Raw genomic sequence first — 18,626 nt, 5'->3', positions numbered from 1 at the left:
CCATCCCTCTAGAAGAAACATTTAGTAGGTAGATGGCAGGATGCAGCTCAACCTCCACATAGAGAACTTTCACCTCTTCCCAGAATCCAGTCATCCCTGGGCAGGACCAGAAGATATGATATTGGGAACCCATCGCTGAACTAAAACACCAGCATAAATTTGGGAGCTGGTGATTCAATCTGTGGATGAGCTATGGAGTATGATACCAAAGCATAAATATTTTATGCTGATTTTCCTTATAGAGGATACAGGATACAAAATTTGGCCGCTTTTTCCAAAATGCCCTGCCAACATTGGGGGGACAGCACCTTCCCAAAGATAGACTCCATTCTTCTTATATAGGAATGTTTTAACTGGTGGTCCCCCGAAAAGAGTTTATAATCCTATAAATGTCCAAAATTAACCCTTTAGTTGACGGGCCCCTTTTGTATATCTTTTGAAAGTTAATTGGTTGAGAGCTACTCGTTTAGCCATTTAGTGAGGACTCAACATGTTAAGATGTTTAATCTATATAAACTGAAAGAACTCAAATTAGAGACTTGATAAGGGCAAACGAAAGAATCTCCAGCATGTCCCCATCCACCAAATCCGCATATCTGAATAAACTCGCTGAAATCCACTGGTGAACCATTGCTGAATTCAGACTATTTGGGATCAGGTGTTGATAAATATATGATATTGGAGAATTAGGGAAGGCCAGACAAAACCGCTTCATACATGAGTCAAACCTCTCTTGTAAACTGCATAGGACCCAATAAAGTACATGGTATCTTAATGGACTTAGTTGTCCACAAAAGGCAATTCAGATGAATCTGGGCCAACCGTAGTTTTTCTATTTCGGTCCATTTATTATCAGCCCATAACTGAGCCCACAAAGGAATCCTTAAGTGAGCCACCCAATCTAATATATAATTGCCTAGAATACTACTTCCTGCAATTTGTGCCAACTTCCTGTCCGGAGCTAATGTCCGGAGCTAATGTGCGGAGATAATCTCCGGAGCTAATGTCCGGAGCTAATGTCCGGAGATAAGTGACGTCAACAGTGTCCAGTGTCTGATTGGTTGCCGCCTGCTGCGAGTGACCAATCAGAAACGTGCCGTACTGTGACACACTCCGCCCGCCATTTTGGTGTGATTTTTGAATTTTTACCTCACAGCAAGTTTCTACTGCGTGGAGGCGGGCCCAGTGACGTTGCTCTTCAAGCTCCTGCCGAATTTCGTCAAAAAAATGATAATACCATTTACCAAAACTATATATATTTAGTTGTGAAGTGGTTCAGTGACATTTTCACACCAATTTTGAACTTTTGTTTGGTGTTTTCTCCATATACTGCCTATTATTCACTGACTGTTATACTGAGAGACTGCCGTTTATTAACCTCTTCTTTGCCACATTGGGTATATTGCTCTATTATTTGCCACATAAGGACATTGTCCATTATTGCCCAGCAATTTCTCTGCAATATAAACTGCCTATTTATTAATATCTGCATTCCTGCAAAGAACTATTGCCTATTATTAACTGGGTATTTTCCTACTACCTGACATTGTTCTTAAAGGGAACCTGTCACCTGAATTTGGCGGGACTGGTTTTGGGTCATATGGGCGGAGTTTTCGGGTGTTTGATTCACCCTTTCCTTACCCGCTGGCTGCATGCTGGCTGCAATATTGGATTGAAGTTAATTCTCTGTCCTCCATAGTACATGGCTGCACAAGGCAAGATTGCTTTGCGCAGGCGTGTACTATGGAGGACAGAGAATGAACTTCAATCCAATATTGCAGCCAGCATGCAGCCAGCGGGTAAGGAAAGGGTGAATCAAACACCCGAAAACTCCGCCCATATGACCCAAAACCAGTCCCGCCAAATTCAGGTGACAGAGTCCCTTTAAGCAAAGAACCGTTGTTGTGGCATTTGCCACAACACGCAAAGTTGTCGTCTGATGTCTTTCATCCCTCCCCTCATAAGCATGTTCATGGATCCTGTGTAACTGTACCTTAAATAACAAGAATTGTCAAGAGCTGGTGAGTGCAGCCATTTTTTGTTCTTTCTTACTATTATTTATTAATTGTATTATTTTTACATTTGAATAAATAAAGTATATATGGATTCTAGACTCCCGATTCTTTAGAATCGGGCTGCCATCTAGTAATACATAATGATATAAGGGACAGACAGGCCTACCTGTAATTTGAGAGTTAAGGACACGCTTTGAGATCCTGTGATGTGTGCCATTCCAAATAAACCCTCATTATGGCAGCTTGAAGAGACCTAAGGGACCCAGATAGGAAAAGTCTCAAAATAATAGTTATTTCGGAAGAAGAGACATTTTAATTGAATCTGTACGACCTATCAATGAGAGCGAAAGTGGCATCCATTTAGGTTAACAACCTTTTCAATTCACCGAAGAGGAATGGGTAGTTACAAATATATAGACAATTAAAGGAAGAGGATAAATTGACCACCCAAATATTTGATGGCCTCTGTTTTCCATTTCAACTTGAAGTTTATTCAATGTTCAAGAACACTAGGAGGAATATTGAAAGGCAAGGCTTCTCTTTTGAAGGTATTTAATCTATATCCCAATAAATGACCATATACTTGGAAAGTATCCATGAGATTATAAAGTGTTGAGTGAAGCTTAGTGAGGGTAAAAGAACATCATCTGCAAAAAATATCGTATATATTTTATTTTTAACCTCTACTACTGAGATACACCTGAGTGCCTGTCATATATTTCTGAAAAGGGGACATTAAAATCTCCTAATAGTATAGCCGCAGGCAGGAGTTTCTGGAGTAAGGAAAATATCTTCAGTAAAAAACAGATCTGTCCTGAATTTGGAGGACATGTATTACATAAGGTAATTGGTTTACCCCTTAGAAGTGCCTCCAAGGCAACAAACCTACCCCCGGATCAATATGTGTCTTAGTCACCTGCAATGGACAATTTGAGGATATTAAAATCGCCACACCTCCTCTCTTATTGTTATTAAAAGCTGAATGGGACACAGGCATATTTAAGTTTGCACTTAATTCTTTTCCCATTTTATCATAATAGGTCTCCTGTACAAACGCTATATCAGCTTTCTGAGACTTCATCTCCTGCAAAGTAAGCGTCCTCTTCCCAAAGGAATTAAGACCCCTTATATCAAGTGATACTATGTGAGTCATGATGAAGAGGCCAATGTCTGCCCATTTCATATATGCTACTCACTCGTTTAGGAGACCCTGAGCTTGTCTCCCATCTGAAACCTCCCGATAGATAACAATTTTCCAGACCCTCCAAGAATTCCCTCAGCTTCGAGAGTATGTGTTATTGTGCATCTATAATCCTCCTCCTGCCAATGTGTCAATCCTCCGTATGGCTCTAGGCTTCTCCTTAAAATATCCGGAAGCCAAAGTTATTTGTATGGGGGACTTTAACTTAGTTATGAATCAATCCATGGATAGATTGAGACTGGATGACGTAACATCAGGGGACGCTTTACCTCAACAACCCTCTCAATTAGCATTGTTTATGAACGGGAGCGGGTGGTTAGATTTATGGAGAATAAATCATCCGGAAGTTAGAGGGTACACCTGCCACTCGTCAACTAGACAATCTCTATCTAGAATAGACTATATATTTGGGTCGGGTGAGTTGGCATTACGGGTGGATAGCATTGAACATGGTAATCGGGGGATCTCAGACCATAGTCCAATTATTCTTAAACTTAAATATGAGAAATCCGATAATAGTAGTGGGTTCTGGAAACTGAATCCCTTCTGGTTGAAATTGATAGACTCTAGTGATAGGACGGTTGATCAGTTGAATGATTTTACTCTAACACATTCGGAACTCCAAAACTCTGGTCTATTTTGGGATACCCTGAAGGCATACCTGAGAGGATGCTTGTCCTCAACTATTTCCTACATCAAGAGGGTAACGGCGAGGGAGGATGAGGAGATAGAGCAAAGATTAAAAGATTCAGAGGCCACTTACATAGCTAATCAGTCCAGCAGCAATAGAATTGAATGGCTTACTTCCCAGAGACTATATACCCAGCATGCAGACGCTAAGTCAAAACGCAAACTATTTTTCACTCGGCAGTCCTATTTTGAGCTAGGCAATCAAGCCAGTACACTCCTGGCCTTTTTGGTGCGCCAACATAACACCTCCAACACAATATTGCAGATCCGAGCGTCTGATGGCTCGTTGGTATCCTCTACTGATAAAATACTTCAGAGCTTTTACGATTACTACATTTCATTATACAAATCTAAAAGTGGTTTTGATATTGATGAATGCTTGGATTATCTATCAGATATAACATTCCCCTTACTAAGCCCATCTCAACGAGCCCTTATGGAGGCTGAATTCACCCTGGAAGAGGTAGAACATGCAATAGCGGATATGGCTACTGGGAAGGCCCCGGGACCTGATGGGTTCCCCATTGAATTTTACAGGAAATACCGTGATAAATTAGCACCTATATTGCTAAAGGTACTTAGGGGAATATGGGAGGGTGAATCTGTACCTGAAACATTTTATGATGCTAATATTGTCGTGCTCAGGAAGGAAGGGAAGGATCCTCTAGATTGTGGATCATATAGACCAATTTCTTTGGTGAATGTTGACTATAAGATTTTTACGAAAATTCTAGCTACCAGACTGAATACGATCATATTGGATCTCATACACCCAGATCAAACTGGTTTTATGCCCGGGAAAAATACCTCTATTAATATCAGACGGGTGCAATCGGTTATTCAATATAGTACACTAGAACCAGACAATAAGTGGGCATTGGCTTCGCTGGACGCAGCCAAGGCTTTTGATTCCCTTGAGTGGTCTTTTTTAATTGCATGTCTACGGAAATATGGGTTTGGGAATAAATTTCTGAGAGGGATAGGTACACTATATGCGAAGCCTGGGGCGCGAATGGTGGTAAACGGCTCTGTGTCTGCGCCATTTTCTTTGCATAGGGGAACTCGCCAGGGATGCCCTCTCTCCCCAGCCTTATTTGCCTTGGCAATAGAAGCCTTGGCAATACGGATGAGGTCTTCTGTAGATATTAAAGGGATACATATTGCTGATCGGGTGGACACTATAGGTCTATATGCTGATGATATGGTGGTGTTTATGGACCAGACGGAGGATACATTACCAAAAGTAATAACGATGATTGATAAATTTAGCAAGTTTTCTGGCCTATATATAAACTGGGATAAGTCTGCTTTGATGCCTCTCTCCCATACCCCAATGCCATGCCTTGAAACCCTCTCGCTGCTGCCCATTGTCTCCAATTTTAAGTATCTCGGGATGCATATGACTCAGCGCAGTCACCTTGATCTACATCTCAATATATATCCACTAATTGACGTGGTTAAATTTAAATATGCTACCTGGAATAAGCTCCCGCTATCGGTGGCTGGTCGTATTAATCTGATCAAAATGATTTTACTCCCAAAATTGAGCTATTGTTTTCAACATAGTGCCGTTTCAATACCTAAACCTTTCTTTGCAACCCTAAACTCCCTTACTACATCCTTCATATGGGGGAAGGCTAGGCCTAAACTTAAATTATCCACCCTGCAGAGACCTAAGCGGGGGGGCGGGGCGGCTTTGCCGGACTTCTATCTGTATTACCTTGCTGGACAGGCCAAAATGATAAGTGAGTGGATGCCCGGGAGGTCTCTCCCCAACTCTGAAAGCCATATATTACATTCAGCTAAAGTTGATTGCCCGCTGGGTTTTCTAGAGATGGAGAAAATTGCTGTCCCTCGTTTGCTTCCTTTGCTTCGCCTGGCACGATCAGTATGGAGACAAATTAAAAAAGTGACACAATATGTAGATATAGCAGCCGAAATGCCGTTATGGAATAATGGTTACTTTCCGGGATTATTGGGCCACCCATCTACTGAATTTTGGATATCGTGTGGTGTCCTTACGGTGAGCAATATACATAGCCAGGGGGTTTTTGTTTCTTTTGAACAATTACAAAATACTCATAATATACCGAAGTCTCAATTTTTCCGCTACCTGCAACTAAGATCTGCCTTCCAATCACATGTACGAAATACGGGTGCGGGTCGAGCTATTTCAACTCTGCCGTTAATAGGAATTCTTAATTCACAGGGCCCTCAGGGACTCATTTCCTCTTTATACACCTACCTAATATCCATAGGCGAAGTATCTGCTATAGATTCAATTAAGGGAAAATGGGGGAGACTTCTTCCGGATACACTAGGAGAAGAATGGGATGAAATCTTGGAATCTCCAACTAAGGTCTCCCCGTCAATCAATAATAAGATGATCCAATTATATATAATCTATCAATCTTATTTGACCCCGACTCGTCTTTTTAAAATGGGCCGTCTTCATTCATCAGACTGCTTGAGATGTCACTCTAGTGACGCAGATTTTATCCATATGATATGGAAGTGTCCTGTTATTTTTCAATATTGGAGAGAAGTGACGGCACTATTGACATCTTTGGTGTCGATCCCTGTTCCACTTGAGCCACTGGTATGTTTGTTTGGAGTATGGGAGGCGGAGGCTTGGGATCACCACACAGGAATATTCCTGAGGGAGTCACTGTTCATGGCACGAAAGGTGTTGGCGCTGCGTTGGATGGGAGGCTCTGGTCCATCTCTTAGAGCATGGGTTGACTTAATAAATTCAATTATTCCGTATGAGCGGACGCTTTATCAGAATAGGGGTGGCCCCTGCGCAGTAGCAGCTGTTGGTAATCGCCGAAAGCTGCTACTGTGCAGGTGGCGCCATCTTGGAGGAGGAATTTTTTTTTCCCACTAGGAAGATGCTGCTGCCGGCTCATGCGCAGTAGCAGCTAACTGATCACCGTTAGCTGCTACTGCGCAGGTGTGGCTGCCGTCATTTTCAAATGCATTTTTTTTTTGAATATCAAGATAACCTCAAACATGCTAACTACAAACACAGCACACATGCGATCATGCTGCAGCGCAGGTGCCACAACGGGGCATACCTGCAGAAGGTCTTTTTTCCAATATATACACTGCTCAAAAAAATACATGGAACACTTAAACAACAGAATATAACTCCAAGTAAATCAAGCCTCTGTGAAATCAAACCGTCCACTTGGGAAGCAACACTGTTTGACAATCAATTTCACATGCTGTTGTGCAAATGGAATAGACAACAGATGAAAATTATTGGCAATTATCAAGACACACTCAATAAAGGAGTGGTTCTACAGGTGGGGACAACATCTCAGTACCACTGCTTTCTGGCTGATGTTTTGGTCACTTTTGAATGTTGGTTGTGTTTTCACACTCATGGTAGCATGAGACGGACTCTATAACCCACATAAGTGGCTCAGGTTGTGCAACTCATCCAGGATGGCACATCAATGCGAGCTGTGGCAAGAAGGTTTGCTCTGTCTGTCAGCGTAGTGTCCAGAGATGGGAGGCGCTACAAGGAGACAGGTCAGTACACAAGGAGACGTGGAGAGGGCCGTAGGAGGGCAACAACCCAGCAGCAAGACGCTACCTCAACCTTTGTGCAAGGAGGAAAAGGAGGAGCACTGCCAGAGCCATGCAAAATGACCTCCAGCAGGCCACAAATGTGCATTTGTCTGCATAAACGGTTAGAAACAGACTCCATGAGGATGGTATGAGTGCCTGACGTCCACAGATAGGGGTTGGCATTTGCCACAGAACATCCGGATTGGCAAATTTGCCACTGGCGCCCTGTGCTCTTCACAGATGAAAGCAGATTCACACTGAGCACATGTGACAGATGCGATAGAGTCTGGAGACGCCGTGGAGAGCGATCTGCTGCGTGCAACATCCTTCAGCATGACCGGTTTGGCAGTGGGTCAGGAATGGTCTGGGGTGGCGTTTCTTTGAAGGGCCACACAGCCCTCCATGTACTCTCCAGAGGTAACCTGACTGCCATTAGGTACCGAGATGAGATCCTCAGACCCCTTGTGAGAACATATGCTGGTGCTGTTGGCCCTGGGTTCCTCCTCATGCAGGACAATGCCAGGCCTCATGTGGCTGGAGTGTGTCAGCAGTTCCTGCAAGATGAAGGCATTGAAGCTATGGACTGGCCCGCCCGTTCCCCAGATATGAATCCGGTTGAACACATCTGGGACATCATGTCTCGCACCATGCACCACAGACTGTCTAGGAGTTGGCGGATGCTTTAGTCCAGGTCTGGGAGGAGATCCCTTGGGAGATTATCCACCACCTCATCAGGAGCATGCCAAGGCGTTGTAGGGAGGTCATACAGGCACGTGGAGGCCACACACACTACTGAGCATCATTTCCTTGTCTTGAGGAATTTCCACTGAAGTTGGGTCAGCCTGTAACTTCATTTTCCACTTTGATTTTGAGCATCATTCCAACTCCAGACCTCCGTGGGATATTAGTTGTGATTTACGTTGATCATTTTTAGGTTTTATTGTTCTCGACACATTCCACTATGTAATGAATAAAGATTTACAACTGGAATATTTCATTCAGTGATATCTAGGATGTTGGATTTTAGTGTTCCCTTTATTTTTTTGAGCAGTGTATATATAATATTCATTATGTAAACTAGGGGGCAGGTCACTGAGGGATCAGTGACTTGTCAGCAGTCTGCATTATAAATATCTAATCAGAACACCACATGAAGATCCCCCCCCAAAGGCCGCCCCAAAGCACGGGCACATGTTTAACTAAAAACTGAAAATAAAGATTAAATAACAACCACAAGATGGATTTCATCAACTCCGTTATCATTTTAATCAGTATAACGGCGCCGACCTGCCACTGTCTGTAGGTAACTCTGCACATTCCTGACTGACAGGTTCCCTTCCCTTTAAAAATGTAAACGGTTATTCCCACATCTTGAACAGGGAGGCCATTGTTCCCTAGCCTTCCTTCTTGCTCGGGGATGATGCCCTCTTACTCAACTGACGGCTCTCCATATATTGTAGGGTCTGCAAAGTGATGCTGATTTGTGGGGGTCCTGGTCCTGAGGCCCCCCATATACTGCTCAGAACACATCTGTGAAGTGCACAGAAATGTGCTTGCAGATTGTCCTATGAGCTCAGTAATAAACATATGGGTTTGTACAACTCTCACAGGAGCAGTGCACTTCAGAATGATCTTTTTCAGCGGCACTGTGTAAACTATATAATATACAAGAAGTTTCTTCAAATGATCATCATCCTAAGAAAATTGTTATCCTTATTACTGAGCGTCAGTATGTTCATACATAGACATCAACTACAATATTTTTAATTGTATAAATACATTTTTATCATTTATTCACATAAAATTTTCCCTGAATCAAGATCCAGTCCAGTATATGAAAACTTTTGTCTGGTCACATCAAGTATGCATCAGCATTTCACTTCTTTTACCATGCCTATGAAGGCAAGGGTTTTTTATTTTGAAAAATCTTTTTGATAAAAGCGTGTCCTAGCAATAAGCTTATTATTTGATGTCCTGCTGCTGGGATCCCAGCAATCAGCTGTATTCAATGGGGAAACCTAGCAGCACATGTTCACTTTCTCTGTAGGTACCAACTGCGTTTTTGATGCGTTTTTTTTTTTCATGCAGATTTGTATGCATTTTTTTTGTAAGCTAAATAAAGATATATTATTTAACCCCCCAAAAAAATTGTAATGTAATTTCTGGTCCAACCTCCTCTTTAACATTTGTCCAACCCACTCTCCATTAAACACATAGATAGATAAATAGATAGATAGATAGATAGATATGGAATAGATAGAAAAAAAATCTGTTAGGCCAGGGTCACACTTTATGAGAAACTCGCACGAGTCTCGCACCTCAATACCCGACACTGCCGCTGGCATTCAGACCAGAGTGTTCAGCTGCATAGAAATACATGCAGCCGCACACTCTGGTCCCGAGTTCCGGCGGCAGCGCTGGGTATTGAGGTGCAAGTTTCTTGCAAGTGTGACCCCGGCCTTAAACGCAATATCTGTTTAAAAAAAAATGGAAAAAGTCCAGAGTGGGAAAGCCGGCGACTGGGGGCCGGTGTTTGTAGCTTGGGAAGCGGGTAATACCCATGGATCATCCCAGGCTGTGAATATCAGCCCGCAGCTGTCTGCATAGCCTTTACTGGCTATTAAAATAGGGGGACCCCCCAATAAATGACGTGGGGTCCCCCTATAATTTTATAGCCAGAAAGGCTACGCAGACAGCTGCGGGCTGATATTCATAGCCTAGAGAGGGGCCATAGATATTGGCAGAGCTTGTAGATGACCACCGGAGATAACTCTCCGGCGATCACGTACACTTTAGCTCTCATGGTCAGCAGACTGTGAGAACTAGCCTAGGATGACCAGAGATAACCCAGGGTCACGTGCACGGCAGTTCTCACGGTAAGATAAGTTATCATGAGAACTGCAGTGGACACGGACTTCCGGAGTGAAAGGTTAGTCCTCATTTAAATTAGTAAACATGCGTCGTAAGCTGCGTTTATGCAGCTACTACGCATGTGACTAATCACTAGATGCGATTTTACCACATCTGATGATAGTCTATGGTAAATTTACGTTGCAGCGACGGAGCGTCGCTGCATTGTAAACAGACATGCTGCGTTCTGGAAAGACAAGATGCGCCGCAATCCGTTAACGCAGGTCTGCCACCTGCATCTTTTAACGAATAGTGGAGACGGGATTTCATGAAATCCGATTCATTATGCTGTAACATCTGGACGTTGCATGTTTGATGCTGCGACTGTACGCAGTGGCCAATCCACAGCGTTTACTGACCATGGAAACATACCTTTATAGTCTAGCCCTCCTTCACCACCTTCTTGCTACCTGTATCACACATGTCCAGCGGCCGCCGTGACTTCAGGCATGCACAGGGATGCCTCTGCCTACCATTGGTGGAGCGTGGTCACGGGGTGTTCAGGGGTTCGGTGATATGACTTCCATCCCAGGCTGGTTCGGCGGTGCTTTGTGGTTTGGGGGCTGCACCAGCATTTTGTGACCTCCAGGAAAATGGCCGCCGTGGGCGGCACATGCTCAGATTGAAATCTCGGAAACTGTGTTTCGGGCTGTTGGCCCTCGTCAGTACGAAGCATGAGAACTAATTTGGCTAGATGAGAGGCTCTGGACTGGGGTCTAAGGGGCAACGTTTCTCAGAGCCTCTCATCTAGCCAAATTAGTTATCATGCTTCCACTGAGGAGGGCCAACAGCCCGAAACACCGTGTCTGCGAATTGAGATACTGATTTGGCTTTTATCCTAAGTCATATTGCACGACCCGTTAAAGGGTTGATTGTCACTTGTAGCATCGCTACTTCCAGCAGTTAAATGTTCGCATTTGAGGTTAAAAATCATTTTTGCAATTGGGTTTCATTACAAGTTTTGCACCTTTTGGCTTTAAAAAGGCTCTTTGTTTCACTGCACATTCAACTTTTATGTGGTCTGGGTCATAAATCAGCTGAGAGGACCTCCGAAAACAGAGATAAGGGTTAACAAGTAGTGATGAGCGAGTGTACTCCCGAGCACGCTTGGGTATTTGACTGCTCGAAGATTTAGTTTTCATCACGGCAGCTGAATGATTTACAGCTAGCAGCCTGCTTGATTACATGTGGGGATTCCCTAGCAACCAGGCAACCCCCACATGTTCTCAGGCTGGCTAGTAGCTGTAAATCATTCAGCTGCCGTGATGAAACCGAAAACTCTGAGTAGTCATAAATACTCGGAGGACACCCGAGCGTGCTCGGGAAAACCTGAGCAACGAGTACACTCACTCATCACTAGTTACAAAGTCTTCTGCAAACCATCCTATCATGCTGACTAACAGACTGTCAGTTAACTTATTCTGCAGTCAGCAATTGACAGTGTAACACTGAGGCTAAAATAGGCAAAAGATGCAACATTTTTAGTGATGAGTGAATATACTCGTTACTCAAGATTTCCCGAGCACGCTCGGGTGACCTCCGAGTATTTTTTAGTGCTTGGAGATTGTTTTCCTCACCTCATCTGAATGATTTACATCTCTTAGCCAACTTGATTTCATGTGGGGATTACCTAGCAACCAGGCAACCCCCACATGTACTTATGCTGGCTAACAGATGTAAATCATTCAGCTGAGGCGATGAAAACTAAATCTCCGAGCACTAAAAAATACTTGGAGGTCACCCGAGCGTGCTTGGGAAATCTCGAGTAACGAGTATATTCGCTCATCACTAAACATTTTTCATTAAGCTAAATTTCCCAAAATAATTTTGGTGCAAAATACATGCATGTAAGCTTAAAAAAAAAAAACATCTGCACAACCCCTGGAAAATAATGACACTTTTTTTTAATTAAAGGGGTTTTCCACTACTCCCCATACTAAAAAGCGCTTAGATCATGATTTGTAAGGGGATTTCGGATGAATTGGTCAAAACCATAAGGCATATATATGCGAGTAATAATATTGTATAACAAAAAAATAATAGGGTCCACTAGGCATGATAATCACATGAATGCAGATGGTTCCCTTTCAGACTTAAATACAGAATATCATTGTAGGGTGCATGGTGCAAATAAATCAATTTATCAATCAGTCAATTCATTTATATATAAGAAAAGTGCTTTGAAGCATCCATCTAATGCTCCAAGGTTCAGTCAACATACAATTCATTATACATAAAGTGCACAGTGCCTGTATACTTGCAGATAAATACATGTTATAATTAGAGGTAAAGTTTTATCTCTGCTTCTTCCAAGGGGTGAAGATAATACAATAATTATTACTGTTATGTAGGCTAATGTTTTGACGAATTCATCCAATATTCCCTTACAAATCATGGATGTTCTTATTTCTTTTTAAACTGTCTTATTTTATATTGCAAATATTATATGATTATAGAAATACCTTTTGGTTAAAGGGGTTTTCCTACGAGCAAAGTACATTTTAATGAATAGATCTTGAAATAATAAGTTCCACAATTAGATGTTATAAATAAAGTCCCTGTGCTAAGATCATAGGGGAGGAAGCAAAAGAGAGTATACAGACAGGACAGCAGGGGATCACAGCTGATTATTTCTGTGAGGTAAAACACTGCTTAAAAACAGGTAGGGAAATGTTTTACTTCACAGAAAGAAACCTATGTGATCCCCTGCTGTAATGTCTGTGTACTCTATTTTGCTTCCTCCCTTGCCCAGGAGCTGTGATATGATCAGACCATGTTCCTGTACGTTCATACACAGCCAATACACAGTACACAGCAGGGGCACATTTATAAGATTATCTCAGCACAGGAACATTTTTTAACACATCCAATTGTGGAACTTATTATTATTCCAAGATCTATTGTTTAAAGGGAACCTTTAATATTTAGTCTGTCGACATTATAGGATTAGCCTTTAGCCCCCCTTCCTTCAAGATTATTAGCCATTTCCCCCCCAACTCAGTCTGACTAGTTTACAAGTTAATAGGAGTAGGTGGTACATATACAATGTGCAATGTGTTATAACCAAAATGTTAGAGTGACCCTTAAGGAGTACATATTTCATGTCATTAAAATACTTGACGAAATCAAACTCTTAATCTGATGAGGATGAAGGAACCATAGCAGCAGCACTGGCAGGAGCCGAGTCCTCTTGCTCTTGACCGTCCTGTAGCCCACACATCCTAACTGCTACCTCAATCAAAACTTCTTTTCCTTTAGTAAGCTGTTGATCATCCAGAAATATACCATGACTTGGGTCCACATAAAAAGCTGCCAGAAGAATTTTATTTTCTAATAGCAGTGTCTCTCTCCGTTTCATTCAAGCAGCAATGCCATCTGTCATTAAACCTCCTCTTTGGGACAGGCAAAACAACAAGTTCTTCCACTCCTTTATACAAATGCCAGGAGTTAATTCCTCAGCTTGTAACTTTTTAGTCACTGTAAATGGGTGATAAAGTAATTCCTTCAATTCAGCCACCTGTGTCCATTGACCTTCATGTAGTGTTACCTGAGGGTTGGCCATATCTACAAGGAAGGGTTTCAGCTCAAGCAATCGCTCAATCATTAAATAGGTGCTGCCCCACCGAGTAGCTTGATCCAGAATTGCCCCTTTTCCAGCACGTCTCTTCAAGATGGAATCAATTTTAGGGGTTCTGGCAGCAATAGCCAATTTCCTCACTTTGCTAATCAAGAGTTCCAGCATGTCCCTCTTGCAGAGTATCTCTTACTGCCAGCTGCAGCATGTGCACAACACAGTGCATGTGATGAATAGGAAAGAGGTGTGAAGCAGCTTCAACAAGATCATCTAATTGTAACGAATCATTTTGCTGTTCTTCTGTAGTAATATCTGTGCTGAATCACATTCCAGAACACACACAAATATATGTCCTCATCGATCATGTTACTGTATTTCTGAATTTGAGATGTTGGAAAACATTTTTTCCCCTTATATTCTATGTATAGTGTATATAAGTCATCAGAGCAGCTAATTTCTCCAAACATGAGCTAAGGGGAAAAACAAACTAAAGGATCAAGCATACAGAGACAACGTATACTGGACTATTGATTTATGCACAGTTTATTGAAAGTTTAGATATGCTTTAGGAAGTACTTACCTTCCTTAATCCTGCTTTCCTGTTCACTCCAGAAATTCTGAGATGAATGTAGGCTTTCCTTCCCTGTGTGTTTTCCCCTTATCTGTAGAGGAGGAGCCTCACTACTTATCATGAATATAAACTGCAGCACAGATTCATCTCCGCTAAAAGTCTAGACCTTAGATCAGGAATAGGGCAGAAATTTATAGGACATTTCATAACTTTCCCAAATTCTTATGAAAAAAATATTCCCCACATACTGCATTGAACTACTGTACCCAATTTATTATATATTTTAGGAGTCGGTCCATTTTATACCAACTCCGACTCAGACTCCACAGCCCTGGTACAAACCATGTTCAGGGAATTAATACGGTGTAAACAGCATGCTCGAATAAAACTACAAACTCTCCAGTGGAATAACGGTGAGTGTGCTTCACCTGAACGTGAAGCTTACAGTTAGCTTCCATATTATGGCCATCTAGGATGACGGCTTCATGGCATAGATCCATATATAGATAGGAGTTAAAAAGCCTGTGGCCAGGTGGGACCTGTGCATGTAATACACAGGCTAAAATGTACCCACATTGCAGCAAGGCACACTACTACCGCGAAAGCAGCATTTTGTAAACCCAGTATCCCAGCTGAGTATGGTATTGATGCAGAAAACTAAACTATTAAACACATGAGATACACTGAACTACAAGAATGCTCTTTAAATATCTTTAACGTGGCCCTGTCAGCAGACACTCTCCCATATCAGATACTGACTCGGCTTACCCCGTATGGGCATGTACATGCCACATAGATTACAGCGAATCGATAAGATTGTCTTTATAAGAAGATTTCTTATGTGGCCAATAAGCATCTATACAGCTTGCCGTGGAGGTCCTGCCACAAGTTAGAGCTAGAAATATAAGTGGAAATAAATATAACACAATACAGCTTGCTTCATGGAACCGAAAATCCAATACCATTAGGGCCACTCTGTGGTTGCTGAAGCTTTGGGATTTCTATACCACAATAAAATCATTTTATCACGAATAATCACAATTTGGTGCTGGTTATTAACCTATCATCTTCCAGTTTTCAGACAAATTATAATAAGTCACTGCTGGTTCAATTTCTTTACCTTTTCTCTATTTAAAAAGAAGGAATTCTTCTCTAGGGACAATCCGTCCGAGTTAGACGTTTCCTTAACAATAAGCTGACCATGACGTCCCTCTCCTGTACAGAGCCTCTGCAATCGGCTGTTTTCTGTGGTGGGGAAATGTGATAGTAAACATTTAGCGCTACAACTGTGTCAAATACATAGTGCTGATGCAAATCACTGGTTTGTCCGTGTAATGCAGGCCAGGTCCTTCAGAATGAGAGAGGCTTCTTACATTGGATCATAACTCTGGCTAAGAGATGAGGATCCTTAGAAGAGGACAATTATTAACTCAAAAGTTCCAAAAGGATGAGCGCCATTCATGTTGTGCACGCTGCCAAAACAACCCAATTTGGGTGTCTTGACCGATTTTTCAGTTGTAGAAATGTCTGCACCAACATCTACTGCATTTTGAATTCATCCTATAGTGGACAAACCCCATGGAGCTGAATATTTGCAGCAAAATCCTTCTCTAAAGTTTTATGTAATGTGATTTCATAATAGACTTTTGGTACAGAATTTTCACCAAAAATTGTCTGGACATGGCCTTAGTGTTTTTGTGAATGAATGATACATATACTTATATTGTAGCAAGTTTCAGCTAAAGCACACGTGAGTTGAACACTATGCATTGTCAGCTTGTAAGAACAGATTATAAAGCTTTTATAGCTGGGAGTGTCTTTTGGGCAAGCCTGTATGTGTTATCTATACTACTGAGCATCTGCTATGTAAGCCTTAGTATTTCACGAATGGATTGTTTTTGTAGTTTACTTTTTTCATTGCTGGTGTTTAAAACCTCTTAGTATTTTTTATTTCTCTATCGCCTTTCATTGGGGGACACAGGAACCATGGTGTATGCTGCTGCCACTAGGAGGCTGACACTATGCAAATAAAAAAGTTAGCTCCTCCTCTGCAGTGTACACCCTACCGACAGGAAGTAGGATATTCAGTTTAGCTTAGTGTCAGTAGGAGGTGGACACGGGTCTTTCATTAGACCCTTATCTACCTCAATGTGCGGCGTTTCTTTTCAGATTTTCTGGAGGGATACAGGGTGAACAGTCACACCTGTAGTCCCACAATACGGACTATGAGTACGGCGTGTACTGCCACCCCGTATCCTCATAGATCCCCCACCAGGACCAAGATCCTAGCACACAAGCGTGCTTAGAAGTCCGGTCCTGGCTCCGTCCCCCACCCACTCGCCCACCAGAGCCTGTCGGTTGAAGGAGACGAGGACGTCCATCAGCTCCCTGGACGTCTGATATTTTCCCACAGAATGAGGTTAGTAAGGACGGCGTGGGATTTTTTAGGTGAGTATTCCAAAGTACCTCTGGGTCCTTCATCAGTTCCAGGGTAGTCATTTGGGGGTCCCTTGGGATTTTTTCCAGGCTGTATTGACCTGGTTGACATTTTCTCATGGGGCGGGGGTCGTCGCCCCATTAGCGTGGCAGCCGCGCTGTTCTTGGCCTTACAGGCGGCCACGCTGCCTTTTTCCCCCGCACTGTGCTCTGTCCCGATGCGGCGGCCGTGCGGCAGCCTCTGCCTTTTTTTCCCCCTGCGGCTGCACTGTTTCTGTCCTGGCGCGGCGGCCTTATGGTAGCCGCGCCGATTTCCTTGCGGCCGCACTATTCTTTTCTGACACGGCGTGGCCGCCTCGCTGGCAGCCGCGCCGCTTTCTCCTGCGGCTGCACCGCTTTCTTCTGGTGCGGCGGCTTTGCAGGCACCGCCGCCGCTTCCTCCTACGGCCGCACTGTGCCCTTTTACCATGGCACGGCGGCCTTGCAGGAAACCGCGCCGCTTCACCCGCCGCCGCGGCCCTTCCCGGCGGCCGCCGGCCTTAAATTTAGGCCCCGGCTTCTTCCGGGGCCTACTTCCGGCGCTGCATCTCCTCCCACTTCCTTTCCCTCGGGCGGGCTTTTCTCCCGCCCGACTATTATCGGCAAGCTCCGCCCACCGCCGCCATCTTGGTGCTCCTGGCCTGGCGGTTAAGCCCCGCCCACCACTCCCAGGCAGCCACAGATGCTTATTTCAGTGCCAGGAACGTTTTTCTTTGCACATCCTAAGAGTGCAAATTCCTGGCATCCTCGCATCTCCCCACTGCTGTTCTTCAGACCTGCAGCAAGTTTCGGACAAGAGTGCCCCAGATGTGTCTGCCTGTTCTCCTAGGGGCTATTGTTCCTGAGGAGCATCTTCAAGGCCGTGCAACCTTCCATCTGGATCCCGCAGTGTCTGCCGTGAGTACCTTTGCACCGCAGTTTGTCTCAATCCCCGGTCCCCTAGTCTTCTGACATTTACCTCAGGGCCCATTCGGTCTAATTTTAAGGAAGGTCACTCCCGACCTCCTACTTTTTCCTGTGCCTGTGCCTTAGTGAAACACTTTCAGGGTGCGTCTTGTAACCGCAAGCTGCCCTCAGACAGGCCTGCAGCAACCCACATTATGTTCACCACCCAAGACCCCCCCCTGCTGCTCCGCCTCAGAGCGAAGTCCCCACCCCAGGCTGGGCCTCCCCTCTGTCTCTATCAATAGCGGATCTCACACGGGTGTCCCAGACCCTTGTGTCCGTGCTCGATCGGTTGCCCCTGCAGACTTCCGCAGTAGCCAGCGGGTCGCAAGAAGCTCCGTCCGAGTCTTCCAATACAGGCCGTGAAAGATCCAGACAGGAACGCTGGTCTGAGTTCTCTCCTCGGTCCATCTCGCCCCACGGTCCTTCTCTGTGGTCGACTTCCCCCTGATCCTCCCCCCCCCCCCCCCCCCCGAGTAAGGCGAGGTTTTTCTCTGATGCGCCTTCGGAGGATAATTTGGGGCCGGAGTCTAACCAAATCATGACATGAGGGATATGGTTCAAGGCCTCATTGGAGCGTCCAATCTGACCTGTGGCATCAAAGATTCCTCGACGGAACCCGCAGATCAGGCGGTTTCGTTTAGACGGTCTAAATTACCTCCCAAGGGA

At 43.8% G+C, this 18,626-nt stretch overlaps 1 protein-coding gene across 1 annotated transcript in view; it reads left to right on the top strand.

Moving 5' to 3' along the window:
* The window catches only part of PCIF1 (phosphorylated CTD interacting factor 1), a 155,328-nt gene that overhangs the window by 19,146 nt on the left and 117,556 nt on the right, over positions 1–18,626 (top strand). The window lies entirely within an intron of this gene.

This window comes from Ranitomeya imitator, chromosome 2 (assembly GCF_032444005.1).
Source record: "Ranitomeya imitator isolate aRanImi1 chromosome 2, aRanImi1.pri, whole genome shotgun sequence".
In the NCBI taxonomy this organism is placed as follows: Eukaryota; Metazoa; Chordata; class Amphibia; order Anura; family Dendrobatidae; genus Ranitomeya; species Ranitomeya imitator.
This window is presented reverse-complemented; position numbering and strand designations above follow the sequence as displayed.